The 17,627-nt window shown below is 39.3% G+C and overlaps 1 protein-coding gene across 2 annotated transcripts in view; it reads left to right on the forward strand.

The window, feature by feature from the left end:
* Positions 1-17,627, forward strand: part of Tmtc2 (Transmembrane O-mannosyltransferase targeting cadherins 2) — a 695,552-nt gene that overhangs the window by 368,164 nt on the left and 309,761 nt on the right. The gene's annotated exons all lie outside the window — the stretch shown is intronic.

Consider the following 17,627-nt stretch of genomic DNA (forward strand, 5'->3'; position numbering starts at 1 on the left):
TTTAATCACTTGTGAATATTATTTTCCATTTCAATTCTCTTCTTCGCGTGAGTATGCTTTGTATGTATGCCCGTGGGAGAACAACAGAAAAACTCTCACTTCGTCTTCCTGTAATGAAACAGCCTTGAAGTCAACTATGAAATTTTCACACTAGAGTTCGTTTCTATAATAATGTTTATTTGTAGCTAAGATAAGACATAAGACATTATGTTCTGTTAAGGAGCTTTGAGAATTAAATAAATAACGCACCATTGTGTATAGTTTAACGCCGGTAGACTGACGGACCAATCCCCTGAGGCAATTAAAATGTTAACATTCTAATTCAAACAATTACTGGGGTATCAAACAAAACATTAGTTTTACTGATTACTTTAATGTTACCTCATAAGTGCATGTAAATGAGCGTGAATCAATTGGTGGATATTTTAAAGAAATAATTATCTTCTCCTGATGGATATATTGCAAAAGAGACAATTTCCTTGTAGTGGGCCGTTCACAATAATAGTAATATATTTCTGCTGGACTGTTAGAAAAATTATAATTTCCTTCTTGAATTTCCGCCAAGTGAGGTTTACATTAGGTAAGCATTTACACCTAATACAGATTAAGAAAATGATCATTTCCTATTGGTAGTCTGTTTACAAAACTAAGCATTCGCTTCTTGTTCGGAACTCGACCAGAACCACGCACTAAAAGTTCCTGGGGATAGAACCGGGGCAAAATTTGATTTCCAGAGCCAAGCAGCTTCTCCTTCTGATTCCATCAGGTCCGAGTCACGTGTTATTCGATTTGAAACACTCGGGACTTGTTTAATCCCTGGCCGGGAGATTCCCCCTCGAGTTCTCCCAGGGAGCCCTGCCAGGCCCTTGATCAACTGCCAACGAAATTGGTCTCTTCTCGAGTTGGCTCCCCGAATTGCCTTCTAGCCGACCGAGAGCTATGTACTTTGTTTTCTATTTTGTGTTATTTTACTTGGCTTCTTTTTATCTCATTATGGAATTCGTACTGACGAGGATGGGTATGTCTGGTAGAACTTTATGGATAAATGCAAAGGAAAAATCATTTCCAGGATCTAACATCCTACATAGCAACTCAGTTGAACCCGATTGTCTGTTTTTTAAAGTTGGTTAATGCCTCATGAAGCAGTCAAGAGATATAGCAGTTAGACATTCTCGTAGCTAGATATATCGTAACGTTCTCCTAGAAACGGGGATCGAACTGGGAACATTCAGATGTCCCAATGGGTTGATGTAGCTCATTCACCATTCGTCCTTGTTTCCGGAGCCACTCGCTATACGTGGTAAGCTTGATGGTAAAGTGCAAGAGAACTAACTACACGCATTCAAGAGATGGCAAAACACAACCATTTGGATTTTACGCTTTCAAGTTTGGATCACACATGGTACCTGTCTTCGCTGATAGCTCTGACCTTCAGAGTGAACACTTAGGCGTGAGACTGTGCAGCTCTCCCCAAAACTCTCCTGCTCCTTGCAAGCTACAGTCTCCTGAAGAAATGACCCCTCACTGCCCGTTGCACTCAATACTTACCTTTTGGGTCAGCACCTCATTCACCTGTTTGCAAAACCATTCATTTAGGAAGGTTGGTTAACGTCTGATTGCTTAGATACTTATGAGTGCAACGGCTGGTGATATGCTTTATGAACTTCATGCCTGATGAAGTTTCTCAGTTTTATTGGGGATGTTACGATATTGGCATCCTAGGCAGAATTGTGTTTTGCCCCTTTGTTTATATTTATGATTTTTAAGAAAAGGTGTATGATAATTAAAAATATTTCAGTTTTGTCTTAGTGTCCGAAGAACATCTTTAAAAACATACTATTACCAATACTTTGGGAAACAGAACATTCCAGCATTGTGTTACCAGAATATAAGCCTACAAGTAAAAGAAGAAAAATATTGTCGAGTAACATCTTGTATGTTTTCCTACTCCCCTTTCCTCTGCCAAGTGTCAATTTCTCAGTCTCATATTGACGTTGTTGTCTATTTGCTTAAGAAACAGTTTGTGTGGAGCCCTCTGTGATGACGCCCTACGCTTCAGCCCTCGTAGCCTAACCCTTGCTACGATCTGCAGTTAGAGATAAGCAGCTTCTTAAATGTATACCGAAAATATTTTATTTGCCTATTTATTATTCCCTTGAAGTCATTTATTGAAATCTGAAGATTGATTTAGTTGGTGACCCTTAACCGGTGAGGTGTTGTTTATCAGACCACATGACATTCATTTTAAACGCTCACTTCCGCTATTTTGTTTTCAAAACTCTCATACTCCCTCTGCCTTCAACTCGGGGGAAGGCGACCATTACCGCATTATAACCCCAGCAGTCAGTCGTTCGAGTGCAGTGACAGAGTTAGTTGAAATTCGAATGTGGTCTGTAAGACCAAAACCTCACCGTTAGCGTAATATATTTTTGAAGTGGCTTTATTTTACGCTTACTTCAAAAATGTCATTATTCGTACGTTTCACGATATACAATCTATATTTATGATGGCAGGCCCATCCAGGGACTTAAGCGATAAGGTATTCCGCATTTTAGCAGAAGATGATGAGAGTGATGTTGATGATATAGATGATCAATCTGCTATTCAGTCTGACCATGTAACAGACTCTGAAGAAGAATATGAAGATAGTGAAAATGAAACAGAAAACGAGAGCAACAAATGTGACAGTTCTTATTTGTAATGAATGTGTTGACAGTGTGTAACCTAGGATCCTTTATTGAAAAAAAGTGGAAAGTTGGACGCTTGCACGTTTTTACATATTTCTTAATTTCTGATTATATTTTTATTATATGCTTAGGAGAGAGCCTAAAGACTCGGAAAGCATTAATGTTTTTTTTCAGTTTCTAAGATCTACATGCTATTAATGTATATTTTCTTTATTTAACACAAAATTATGTATGCTGTATGCTTATGACAGACAATTCAACAAAATAAGACACTTTAGAATGGTTTTCCAGCGACTGCCCATTTTTTCTAAACATGTAGTAGTATCCTATTGTATGACTAAAATAATAATAATTACAACCAGAAGTATTATTATTAAAGCAAAATTAACAAATCGAAATGATTGGTCTCACAGACCACACCTCACCATTTGCGTTCTACGAATGGCACCTGACCGGTTACGTGGTCCACTTTATGCACAGTAAGGTTAATTGGGACTGGACCTACAGTTTAATGTGCCTTCACCGAGTATCGAACCAGGAACGCTACTACAGCGCCATCGGGGAGGCCGAAGTGTGAAGACGACGAGTGCATAAAAAGTTGCCAACTTAGCAGTTTTTGAACCACCGTTCTGTGATGGTTAATTTCTGCAGTTAAGTTAAACGCAAGAATCCTTTTTCGTATTACCAAGAGAAAAGGTCCTTAGAATAGTGAACAGTTTACTAGGTTACAAGTATGCTTTTGGAAATACATTTAATTTCTAAAATAAGCTTCATACTCTCCCTGTTTCTAGTGAAAAGGAATTCAAAAAATTTGTTTCGATCACATAAGGATACACAGAATGTTACCCAAAAATATAATATGGCATCCAAAATATCATTTGTGAGGCTGATACAGAACTGCGGTCAAATAACGAGGATGGTAGGGGAATAACACATCATCGAAGAAGGAGACTGAATCGACGATTGCGAATACTTCTTTGATGCTTTTAAGAGGGTCTTCATTTGATACAAAGTGGATGGAGGGTGAGAGATCGAAAATGAGAAGAAAACTCTCCAAAAGGGACGGAGAAAGAGTGTACTTTTGCCACAAACCCCCAAGAGAGAATCAACCATCAGAAGTAAATGACGTGCTTTTTCGAAACAAGGGAACCGTAGATGACAGATGTATCCTAGCAACATGAACGTAAATACTTCCTCCCTTTTGAGTTAGAGCAATAGGTGGAAGCTTATACACAAGGAACCACGGTCTTATGAAGAAGCGATCGTTTCAGTCCGGAACTCGGGAGGGCTTCATGGTCACGTGACCTTGATCGTTGAACTTGCGGCATCAGTAGACTGGTTTCGCCTCGTTAGACTGCTGCTCTTCTCGAACTCATGTCGGACACGGTATCCATCAATTCGACAGGCTCATCCATCAAGCATTGATATCCTTGGACACACAACACCTAAAAAATATGATCCGTGGTGGAGGGTGGGAGGAGGAATGAAGACAACTCGACAAATAAAACTGCACTAGCATTTCGATCCTTTTTTTTTGCCCATTCACATTTAATTTGTTACTATCTATAGGGTCCGCCTTCGAATCGTGCGATTTTGAAAGCTTAATAAAACTAAAGTGCAATGTAATGTAGTATATTTTACATAATGGGAAAGTACTATGGACTGTAGTTTGCAGACTACCAAGGCTATGGCTATGGCTATGGCTATGGCTTCTGATAATATAATCCTATGTGGGGCTTGGTGCTTGTCTCTTCGTCTATTCCATCTTATCACCATTCATTCTCATCTTTGCAATTAGCCAAAAGTGGCAATAACGGGAAGCAAATTCATTCATTTCATTATAACCTTCATATCATAGCATTTGACGAAGTAATGATTCAATGATTTGGTTCATTTTACTTTGCTATTTTGCCACTTTTGACTAATCGCGAAGGTGAGGATGAGTTACGATATGATGATAATTTGTGAAGGGACGGACACTCACAAACACACATGCCCAGGCCGAGATTCGAACCCGCGACCCCTGTCTTATAACCACCCCGCCACGGAAGCAGTAGCCCAAGAACTAGACCCTATTTTTATAATGTGACGTCTGCCATAGACACTTCGCAAACCTGCTGTGAAATCTGTTTATTGTTTTTGTGGAGCGTGTTTGCAAGAAATCTTACAACCTCGTCTTCTATCTGAAGTTTTAGTTTCTGAAGTGTCACTTTAGTGCTGCAGTTTAGACTTAGGGTATGCCAAAACGATAAAAAATGCAAGGGGTGAGATCGGGTGACCTTGATGGCCAGGAGATATCGCCAAATCTAGAGACGCAATGCCGAAAAAACAACGGTCGAAGTTTTAATTGACAAGTCTCCACTGTAGCTTGTAGACCAGTCTTGTTGAAAGAAGACGTGTGTTGTTTTTAAAGCAAGACCTGTAATTTTAGGAATAAAGACACCCCGTGAAGTCTCTGTGTTACTCTTAGTGTGTACTGTGCAATGTTACTGACGTCATCTACGAGGAAAGTAGCCACTGCACTTCAAATTATTATAGTCTTTCACTGCTTTTACACATCCAACCCTAACCCCACAAAATTTTCTCCCTGTCGTGAGTTGAAGACACCTTGCAGCTTCGATGAATTCGCTACTTCTATACTCTGTCCCGGCTATTTGTGGAGCGAGGCCACACATAGTGGCAGAGAAGGAGAGAAATCGAGTGGGCAGAGAGAAGCCGTACACGTCTCACGTTACTACAGAGACTTGTTTCCGTTAGACGGGAAAGAGTATACAAAAATCTCTCTGGGCGGTGAGAAAACTATCATTGTTTAACAGTGAAAGCACACAGCGCACCAATCCACGACTGAATTCTTATTAAATGTTTTGGAATGCCACACTAGATGATAGTATCAATTTCCCCCCCCCCCCATTGAAAAGGGCGAAAAAAGTTTAACAAAAGTTTAAGAAGTATGAAATTTGGGCCAAAAAATGCTGGATTTGTTACAAGTTAATTAGTTGTGTATATTATTAACTGGTTCTTAATGCGGAAAATTGTATCCCGAAACCAGTCTAAATTCCCTCTGATGCTAATCTACCTATCACATGTAGAGACATTGAAACTGTTCTTTTCTTGCTCTTTGAAGTGGTCCTTCCCATCCATTTTCCAACTGGATTTGTTTCTTTATATCCATACTTCCTCACCAAAAGCCTCCTGTCACTTGTACCAAAATTATACCAATATTTCAGGCGCCGATCGTGATACATTGCCTGGCTGTGAATGTGTTAGGAATACAAATGGCTTTGTTCTACAGTGTCTTGGGACTTTCGAGAAAAGACACCTGATCCCTGGCTTTTTGTCTTTTCCATCAGTGTTGCCTCGTTCTCTCTCAATAAACTAGTTTTGGGTATTTTTTGTGACCAATTTTGATGTATGATTCGTTCGTTTTGGTTAAACCCTAAGCAAAACGTTAACCATTTGAAGTAAGAATAGGTGCCTACTTTCAAGATTGTTTTACAGTGTTGTGATATTTTCATGGAATCAAAATAAAGTTCTGAGCAACGGCCCATGGTTTGAGAATTTAGAATCGAAGCACAAGTGCGGCACATGTTATTTTTTTACCTCACCTAGCTATATCCAGTCAGTTTGTTGACATTCCAAACCTGTTTGGATTCAATTTTGATATAGTCTGTGAAACTATTGCTTGGAAACATTAACATACTGCGCAGTATGTGTAGTAAAACTGAAAGCGATAACTGTGAGATGTCATCCACACTATGATCAGATTCCAGCATGCGCATACCAGATGCGCTGTGAACTTGCGCTTGCGCAGAATAAGAAAGAATCGGTTATTGGGAGTATTCTTATGTAAAGTATGTGAAGTAAAATTGAAAAGAATTCTTATATAGGTGGACGGGTGGTATTTAAAAGGAGGATGAGGGAGAATTCCCTCTCAGCTGTATGAGTTTGTATGCCTTTGGAGTTACGTCTTTATTCTTGGGAAGGTATAATTTATATAATATCCCGATGCTTCAAAAGAAGTTACCAGAATGTCCTTTCCTTGCAACAGATTGTTTTAAAAATACCACACAGGGTGAACCCAGAGCATATAAGGTGTTTGTAAGTACAGTACATACAACTACGTGTGCAGCCGGACCCTGTGGCCGAGTGGTTAGCACATCGCGCTGCGACGCCAAGGGTCCCGGGTTCGAATCCCACTCAGGCGTGGTTGTTTGTGAATGTCCATTCATCAATTTCATCATTTCATCACTCATCCCCATCTTTGCAAATTAGCCAAGAGGCACAAAACGCGAAGTAAAATAAACTAAATCAATCAAGTAATAAAAAAAACGTGTGCCCTTTCTGCACGATAGATCATAGCATCAAATATGCGTGCAAGCTTGGAGAAGGTGATGCGAAAATATACAATTTGAATAATCATAGTTCCATGAGTGTCGTCAAGGGGAGGGGGGATGCTCTATAATACACAAATATGTAGTACACATACGTAACAAAATTTTCCGAGGTGGGGAGCTCTGCTCCCTCTTTCCACACTAACGATGCCCATTACTGTAGCAACAGAGGAATTAGGATTGTTGAGTCAGACTTTTTTCAGAATGGGGAAAAAAATACCTCGCGTTGTTCCTCTAATGGGATAACAAGAGAACCTCTCAACAGCACGAATAACCTCTTTTTCTTACTCACCGCGCTTGTGTTTTGAGGGATTCTGTGGACTCGGCCGTGGGTGGTTTGGCGGCGAGGGTTGAGAGAATGTAGGGTTAGGGGCGGAGAAGAGCAAACGTAAAAGAAAGAAACAGAGTTTTGGCCTCTTCGGTTGCTACGTTGGAAAGTCCTTCGCTGCGTTCCTCCCGAGATCGTCTTGATTGAAGTTGAGTTGCTCTCGGCGCCAGAGGAAGATGCCACAACAGAAACATCTGTTGCTGAACTTTTCTGCTCGTTTCTCACGAAATTTGCAAAAGCCCGGCTCATTAGTATGCAGGAAGTGGACTGCACCAACGGTTTAATGCCTTTAACCTCTGCGGGAAGATTATTTAGCGCAGAAATCCCATCTGTTCTGAGAGAAGTTGAGGTACTTGAAATCCATCGAGCTGTTATCATACAACGACGTGTTTTAATATTGCCAAATGATCAAACGTAAAAAGTAAATAATAATGTACAGTGTACATCGTAATAGTTACATAACATCCTAGGCATGATTTCCACGTAGAAATATATTTTTGTTCAGTCCTCAGTGTCTTTCGATTTTTCGTTTCTGTTAGTCGTGTATTTTTCTGGACAGCTTTTATTAATCAGCACTACAGGCTGACTAATGAATACACGATGCGACAAACACAATGATATATCCGTGCTCTAACCAGAATTTGAACCTGTAACCTTTGACCATTCCCGGCATAGTTTTCTTTAAGTTCTTGGCTCTAATAACTAGCGCATTTGATCACCTTGCTTCGTACTGGTACAAATCACACATCCAATTAGTTTGTTGAAAGTTGCGTATTATCACATTGTTGTTATTCTAACAAGATTTCTCATGTCAATAAATTTGCCATGTGTACCACGTCTGTAACCTGTTCATTTTGGATATCACGTTGCAATGATTAAGTCTTTGGTTTCATTCATCAGAAATATACATGACTTTTTCGTACCTAGTTCAGATAAGTTGACATGTTTAAATTATGCTTGTAAATAAGGAACATATCTTTAAATTACGAAACGTCATCTGTTCTCATTTTCCTCCAAATAGGATCTAATTAATAATACCTTCATATATGTATTAATACTTATTCTTTGATGGTTTCTTTCTTCCATACAATGTACAGGGTCTTTTAAGAAATGTGACACTCCTCATCAGTAAGATTTGGATGATGTTTGATAAGTGAGGGTAATGCAAAATAAATTCGTTGTGTTATTTTGCATATTTCTAAAATATTATTTTAAATATATTTGTGCGAATATCACAAAATATGTCAGTTGAACAATTAAAACCATCGGAATATATTTAGCATATTTTTGTATGTTCGAATGATATTTCAAAAGTAAATAATTGGTTAAATTATGTCAAGGAGATATTGCAAGCTATATAATTGGATAGTAATAATTTGTTAAAGTAATTACTGTTATTATGATGTAATTCCATATTTTTGTGCACAATTTCTAAGTATCTCATCAGAGATACTGTAAGGAAACCAAAGCTATAGATTTCTTATTTATGTGGTGCATGAAAAATGCGATAAGGGAATTACTACTCTTCCAGTTATGTTTCGTCGTCATTTGGTAAACCCCCGAGGTTCTGTAGGAAGTAGAGTAACTACTTGACCTGAAATAGGGAAGAATAGAGACAACCTAATCTTTCGGGAGAGTGTAAATCACGCCGAGCAATTAATCCAGGTCTAACAAGACACGCGGTCGATGCTAAAGGACGAGACAAATGGTGCAGTGGATGGTGGTGGGAGGTTGGTGCTGACGGGCGCTGGCACCATGCATTTTCTTCACCCGTCCGGGTTCTCTTGTTAGGAGAGGACAGCCAGCTATTCTGGAGCTGCCAAAACATTTTCCATTCAATCTCGGTTCCCCCTCCCTCTTGAGAAACATCCGCTCGTCGCTTCTCTTTTGATTTGCCCGACAGCGATTTGTCTTGGACGTCATTACCTTCGGAAAACTATGGAGAGCGACTTTCTCGCTTGTGTTCCTTCGAGGAGTGACACAATTTCATGGTCCTTTCAAGCCTTTCGCCTCGGGAGTAATAAATCTCGCCTTCGGAAGGAGAAAAGTTCTGGTGTTAATTTCAGCAGGGAAGAAAAGTTCCTGTGAACTTTGTCGATGACCTGTCGGAAGGGTTCAAAGGACCTCACTCGAGCCATACACTGCTGAGTCCCAAATAAAAATTTACTTTACACACAACAGTACATAAAAACATTTTATGAGTTTGAATATATTACATTTAATTATTACTTTTATCCATCTTCATCGAACACAATCCATTATTGCAAGACAGAAAAACTTATTGTGTCTTACATTTGGATACTGCATTTATCACATTTCTCAGGCTTTTTATGCCTGCAAAACTAACCACCTAATTCTCTAGCATTGTTAAACCCGAAGGTGTATGGTTGCAACAACACAAGCTTTCCATATGTCCCTATCCTGGGCAAGATCAATACAAACTTACCGTTTTCCTTTAGGACCATCTCAACATTATCTCTTTATTTCGTGATGCAGAACAGTTTGTTAATTTCATTCGCGTTTATATATCTTATTTTTATCGACGTGTTTGTTGAAATAGTTAACTAAGGCGTGCTGTCAACCAGGGTTAAGTTTGAAAACCGTGTATTTTCGAATGTTTTACAGAATTTGCTCACCTTTGATGCGAGTCGAACGTTTCATTCTCCTACGTATACTGAGAAGACAACTGCACATATCCTATGCATATATTGGACTTGGAGACTCACTACGCTTCTGCGCATACGCTGGAGATGTGATGCATTCTGTGCAACATGCAATTAACTGCAACATTGACCACTCTTTTGCCAGTTTCTTGTTCAGGTCATGGAGAAATTATGAAACTGATCTAATTCCAACGACCTTAGCACATCCTACAATACGTAACTTCATGCAATTCCCTCTAACCGAAATGCATGATGATTTTTACTGTTGTTGTGATATTATATTAGTATATTTATGCATATGTAACTAATTCTTGCGTTCGATCTGCATGAACATAAAGTTAACGTAGTTCACGTATACAAAGTAGAACAAATAATTAATAAGTTACAAATAGACATGTTTTGAATTACCGCAACTCATATGTGATTGTAAGTTTCAAAAGTGCAAAGTGTATTTTTAGAATGAAATGGATCCAACACCTTGTGAAATATGTCAGTTAGTTTCATTATACGTAGTATAATTCAACTTCGAGAATTCAGTCAAGTTCTTGATGTTTCTTTTCTATTGTGCTTTGTAATGTTAACATTTCATTCATCCGCTGAAGGCAACCCCACATGATGAAGTGGCAACACTGTCGCGTTGTAATCAGAGTCCCTGTTTTTATCACCGGATAAGTTACATTGCGCAGTGGTTCAGGTCCAACTGTAAATTGTAGATCTAGTCCAGACTTTGAAAAATTAATAAAACAAGTTACATAGCCCTGTAAACGAACTCTCAATGTATTGCCAATTCCTTATTGATTTATGTGAGTTGTCAAGCCGCGAGTGTCTGATTATTATGAAGAATACCCAGGTTCGATTCGCGGGGTTGGTGATCTCAGGTGAGATTTTTTCCCCCCCCAATGTCCCTACATTGATCGGCTCACCCAGCCTGTAATGAATGCGTACCATTGGCACCCCTGGGCACAAGGCTGAGAGAGGTAAAGGCGGACAGAAAGTTATGCTGATTTCTTCGCCTTCAGTATGTAATACCTATGTGCCTTCATTACACGGTTCTATAAACTTATTTCAATCTTCACCTAGTTTACGGAAATTAAGTAGTCTGCGATAACCAACCATGCATCTTAGTACGAGTATATCTTTCATTCTTCTTCGGTGGAGGCACATAGTGGTTCGGATCCCACTTTAAACTGAAGGTACAGTCCCGATTAGCCTTTATTTGCATCAAGTGGACTTCAAAAACAACAACTCTTACTGTGCATAATGTGGACTTAAAAAACAACTCTTACTCTGCATAAAGTGGATTTAAAAAACAACAACTCTTACTCTGCATCAAGTGGACTTAAAAAACAACAACTCTTACTGTGCATAAAGTAGACTTAAAAAAACAGCAACTGTTACTGTGCATAAAGTAGACTTAAAATACAAAATCAATCAATCAAATCAATCAACAACTCAACTTTCATTATTCTTGTTTTAGATTTTACATAACATCAGGTGCTTCCTCGTGAATATTACAAAAAATAAATTATTTTGTGGATTACTCGTTTTGCCACCTATTGTAAAGCCAGGGAGACATTTAGTTAGCAACGATCCTGTAGACTTTCAGTGGGATGGTTACAATCCAGAATTACCTGTGGCTGTACATTGTAATCTACTTTCGAAAGTGTGTACCTGTTTAGGTTAATCTCGAAACATATTACGCATATTTGCACAAATAAAGGGCAGTCTGAATACCATAAATATATTGCTACAACAGCAATATTTACCAAGAGTATTTTCTCGTTCACTGATGTTCCTCCATCTCCCCTGCTTTGTTGATCTTATTTCTAAAGACCTCATCGCCTTCCGTCTCCTACTCCCTCATTTGCTTCCCTTCCCAGCCCATGGTAATATTCTCTCCTTACAGAGGCTTAAAAACTTTGCCACAAGTTGAGGCTCGCTAAGTCCTCGTCCTCCCTCTCGCTCCCACTTATTCAAAACTTATGCGTTGTAACATAATCCCTCCAACAACTTTCCCAACAATATGAGATTGTCTTTTGCAGTGGATCCCGAAGAAGCTTGCGTCAATCAACTCTTCTATAAACCTTATTTTTATGCTTCAATCTCCTTTCTCTCCACTGGCTAGTTCTTGAAATGTTAATGGATTTCGTTTCTGTATTCTTCTTCTAAATGCTTCGTAGATATGGATGTGGTCAAGAACGGAAACGATGGATGTGGATTTGAGACAAAACGATCTAAGCACGCAATTGAAGTGCAAGGAAATTCGGTACAAAGCAGGTGTGCGTCATCCCATATGTAAGGGGCAATACAAAGATCTTGTAAATAAACACTACATCAACAGTGTACTTAATGATGGTCCTTAATCCACGGAATATTGGATGATTCTGATGAACCTGAGTTTTAAAAACCAGTGAGGTAGAAGTTCTAAGCATGGCTAACTCTATTTACCTTCTAAAATAAATTGAATATAAGCGAACTAGATATTAGAAGGAAACGGACTAAGTGATTTGCTTCGCCAGTCTATTGCTTCTATACACGTTACTTTAATGCCTTGGCATGCGGTGATCGCGTGTAATTTTTATTCATTCGAAGTTGTAGTGGATCCAGTGTTGTGGCTTGTATTCCTGAGAAGACGACTTGTAGACAATTCCTATGCCGCAGAAGATGATTTGTATATCTCAGAAGACGACTAGCATACCTTTCTAGACGACTTGTAGACGACTTGAACGTCGCAAAAGACGACTTGGATACCTCAGCAGCCGACTTGTATGTCGCAGAAGACGACTTGGATACCTCAGAAGACAACTCATAGACTAGTTGCATACGTCAGCAAACGATTTGTTTTCCGTAGAAGACAACTTGCATGCTGCAGAATACGACTTGTTTACATCAGTAGACGACTACTTGGGCGGTATGTATCACAGAATACGATTTGTATGTTTCAGAAAACGGCGCCTCAATATACGACTTGTGGACGATGTGTATGCTGTAGAAGACTATTTGTGTGTCGAAGAATTCGACGTATTTGTTTCAGAAGACGACTTGTATTCCTCAGCAGACGATTTATACACTACAGAAGATGATTTGTAATCCCTATAATATGACTTGGTATGCTTTAGGAGACGACCTGTATACCTTAGAACACTGACTATTTATGCACTAGTGTGCCTGCAAACTTGACATACAAGAATGACACATTGGCAGTAGAATAGCTCTTTCAAATGTTATTTTCTTCTCCACGATTCACTCAGGTGTCACACACATGAACTAAGTTTTGGAAAAAATAGAACACCACTCATTCATCCAACATGTGTACGTTCGCACGAGATCACTGAATACCCACGTTGAAGCATTCACGATAGACACATGTGTGAAGCACAATGGAAACAATTACCATACGCTAAACGATGCTGCAACTTTGATTATACGCCCAAGTAGATCTTCCAGTTCAGCTCCTATATTATAGTACGCACAGATTTGCAGATGAATCAGTTATTGTAGTGAGGCGCTATTGTGATCCGTTGATTCATTGTGGACGCTTACGAGAGATTAATTGGTTTACTAGCTTTGGTCCTGAACTCAAAACCCATAAATTCACTTTGTTAATTCACAGAGGTTACTAGTAGCCTATACAAATTTTGTATTAGAGTACACGATTTCATAATTTGCATGGCCGTGCCGAAATGGAAGATTTGGGTTCCTTAAACAATTTTGAAATAACGATATGGTCAAAAACTAGCAATATACAAATAAATCCCTTCTTGTGCAACACTTGTCACAACCTTTCGCAGTTATTTCTTCTCGGAACACCTGTGATATGATATAGCGTTACCCCCACACCCCCTATATGCCTTCATGGCGTGGTGCTAAGCACAGGGGAGCACTTTACCTTTTTTTACACCTCTGATATTATGGTCCCCGTAAACCTTTAAACTAATTACATTTACAACTCGATTGTTTTAAATATGTGAACTTTTTTTTCTGTCTGGCTACTGTACAGCATGTTGTTCCTTCATATAAGGTTTTATTGCAAAGTATCTTACTAGGCATTTTGAGAATCATTTTGCGTCGCTTTTTGGTCTCTCCATGATAAACCCGATGATAAGGTTGAATGGTGATTTCGTCAAATCTGAGTACTACAAAATATATATAAGTATCGCCAATGTCCTACCTTATTTCTTCTTTCTCTTTAGGTCCTAGTACAACCTGGTCTTTCTTTTGTTTTCCTGTACAACTGCACTTGTGATGTCGGTGACATTCAAATGGTCATTATTAATTTGCAGATCTTAAAATAAACAGTGCTGTCATTTTTAACAATAATTTGAGAGCGTTATAACTTGCATAGAACATTGCAGAAGCCTATATGCTATACAGGGTGTCTTTTTTAAATACTTGACGGGTTACAAAAATTTATTCCAAGTAAAATATTGAACTTACGTTAATAAAACCATTCCAGAACGAACGAGAAACTCAAAAATATTTTTTACACCTACAAATGTTCAATGTGTGCACCACGGTTGACACAGCACGCATCGACACCATATTCTAGTTCTTGAAACACTCGCATGCATCAACATGGGCATGTCGATTGTGTCTATTGTTGCTATGATACGCTCCTTTAAGGCTGCCATATCATGCGGAATCGGGGAGACGAATACCCTGTCTTTGATGAAACCCCACAAAAAGAAGTCACACGGTGTAAGGTCTGGTGATCTTGGGGACCAAAACATTGCACAAAACACTGTGAGTGATGTGGCTGATTTGAGTGTCGCCTAGCGGCAGGGATGTGAACTCCCTTGTTAACAAAACATACACGCACAAAATGTGTGCGTTCTTCGATCGTTATAGACTGGTTTCATTAACGTAAGTTCAATAGTTTACTTGCAAAAAAAATTTTGTAACCCCTCAATTGTTTATGAAACACCCGGTATAACTGGTCAGATAATTGTTGTATCAGGTTGCAATCATCAATTGACTCGAACGTCACGTTCAACAGATTTTGAATGTTGTATCACTGCTTTGCCATAGCTACCAGTTTTGGGGAAAATTTTAAGTCAAGTTCGAGTCGAGGCTTGGCATCTGTTTCTTATTGGAAGTGTCACTTAATTAATATGAACTCTCATTCTGTCCTCTGGATTACATTATGTGAATTTATGTGCCGTTGGGAATTTGAATGACAATCTATAAATAAAAGTGCACTTACCATTTCGAAATTTTAATTGATATTAATTTTCTAATGCAATAAGATTTCCATAAGATGAATTGAGATACTTAATACTAGGAGAACTTCAAATGATCGTCTTGTAATAAACCTCTCAAATGTGATATACATATGTTGGAAACTGATTAGGAAATTGTTATAATTGCAATATTAAAAAGTACACTTAGTTTAGCAATGGAATATGTAGTGTAACAAATGATATGATTAGGTTCAAACTCCGAAAAAGAAGAAAACTGACGTCATATTTGAAATGTCATGTAAATTAAACGTAAGTCTATTTTCAGTTCCGTCGAAATTATCTTAAAGAGACAAGAAACCAATCTAAATAAGAGACTTCTTTCTCTTAAAATAAAATAAGCTCGTTGTGTAGTGTGGCAAAGATGGCAACCCTGATTATGCAGCGACCTCCTGCCCAATCCTCGTTTCTTGCTCGGGACTTAATTACAGAAGCGCGGAGGGATACAATACTCTTCCATTTTAATTTATGGAAATGCGCACCGATCGTTGTAACAGCGGGGTTATTTCATAGCAGGTTGCATCATAATTCACAAGTACGATAAAAAATGGAAGGAGAAGACAGTGTTCGAGGGGAGGGGAGCGGGAGGCCGAACCGGGAGGGCTGATGCGGTCCTGGTAAGCCAGGACAATGATGTAGGAAGATCCCTCCCTTTTGTGTGAGGTAAGACAATCTTAACGAGATACGGTGCTGCCACCTGCATAATAAAAGCTGGGTGCGCTTTGCACAAATGTCTACCTGTTCGTAATACCCTAAAGTAGCAGCTTCCTTATTGCCGCAATGTGAATACACTCGAAAACATTACCGCAGCGATCTATTTTCAGACTGAGTCGGGTGCGAGGAGGGTATTAATTTTTTGGCTTACTGTCGCCTTCTACAAGTTTATGAGCAGGTGGAGATATATTTTCGAAAGGATGGGCTCAGGCGACTGAGTAATAACTACATGGTACGATAGTGGGAGGTTATGAATTTATGACAGTCTCCCCTTCCGACAGGATACACTGGTATGTAAGAGTGTAATTGGGATATGGAAGAGCCGCTCTGCGTGGCAGAGTGGTCAACTTATATGATACGACGCCAGAGGTCGTAGGTTCCAATTCTGTGTGTTTCACCATGTATGTTCTTTCAACAATTGAGGACTAAAAGTGGTAAACGTTGTAAGTGCCAAAAGCGAAAGTGTTGGGACATCGCATCGTTCTGCTCATCAGCCCGTAAGAACGTGCACACTAGTGACCTCTTTACACGCCCTTTGAACTACTTAGAGGGCTACCAGCCACACTTTACGTTTACCACATTATATAGCATGGCACATTTCACAGTATAACGTGGCGGTCAGGGGCGTGATGCTGATCACATCACCCCCACTCACGACCGGATCAAGAAAGTGTGGGGCGTTACCCCCACACCCCCTATACGCCTTCATGGCGTGGTGCTATGCACAGGGGAGCACTTTACTTTTTTTTTACTTCTTCTAATATATGAAAATGGATGTGTGTGTGTGTGTGTTTTACGGCATAACTCTCTAACGCCTGGAGCGATTTCAACCAAACTTGGTACACGTATCACTTGCAATCTCTAAGGAAATACTGTGGGGGTAAGACACCCCTGGCACCCATAGGGGGTGTGAAGGGGGTGACATGTAAAAATAATCGAAAACGACTGATGTTAGTGTGGAATCCATAGTTATCGGGGTCTCTACGATGAATAGTGACACTCCCAATGCCGTTCAACTCCAAGACACCCCTGGCACCCCTAGTGGTGGGTGTGGGAAGGGGGTGACATGTAAAACGACCGATATTAGTGTGGGATCCATAGTTTTCAGGGCTCCTGAGATGAATAGTGACACTCCCAATGCCGTTCAACTCCAAGTTCATTTTACACTATAGTTAGAATTCATTATATTCCTGTCTAATAGAAGATTGTGATAAATAAATACCCGGGCAACGCCGAGTAGTCAGCTAGTTTTTTTATAAAGGATAAAAATCATCTGATAAGTTTATGTTTTGAAGTTGTTTCTTCCTTTGCATTTCTATAGTCTTTGTTCCATACACGAAAGTGGAAGATGTCTTTGATGGAGCAGTGGTAACGCTGGCGCCTTGTAATCAAGGGGTCCCCGGTGGATGCCACTTTAAACTGTTATTTCAGTCTAGACTAGCCTATATTAGGTGAAGTAAACTTAAAACAAATTGAAATTTGTCTGTGATGATAAGGAATTTCAAGTTCAGAATTTCAGTAAAGATCTCTCCGCCATTTATAACTCCTTTTTTGAACTTGCAAGAATAGTTGAGACGGTTCTCCTTCCTTCATTTGAGAATTTTGAC

The sequence above is a fragment of the Lepisma saccharinum genome, chromosome 1, assembly GCF_977018435.1.
Source record: "Lepisma saccharinum chromosome 1, izLepSacc3.1, whole genome shotgun sequence".
Taxonomy (NCBI): Eukaryota; Metazoa; Arthropoda; class Insecta; order Zygentoma; family Lepismatidae; genus Lepisma; species Lepisma saccharinum.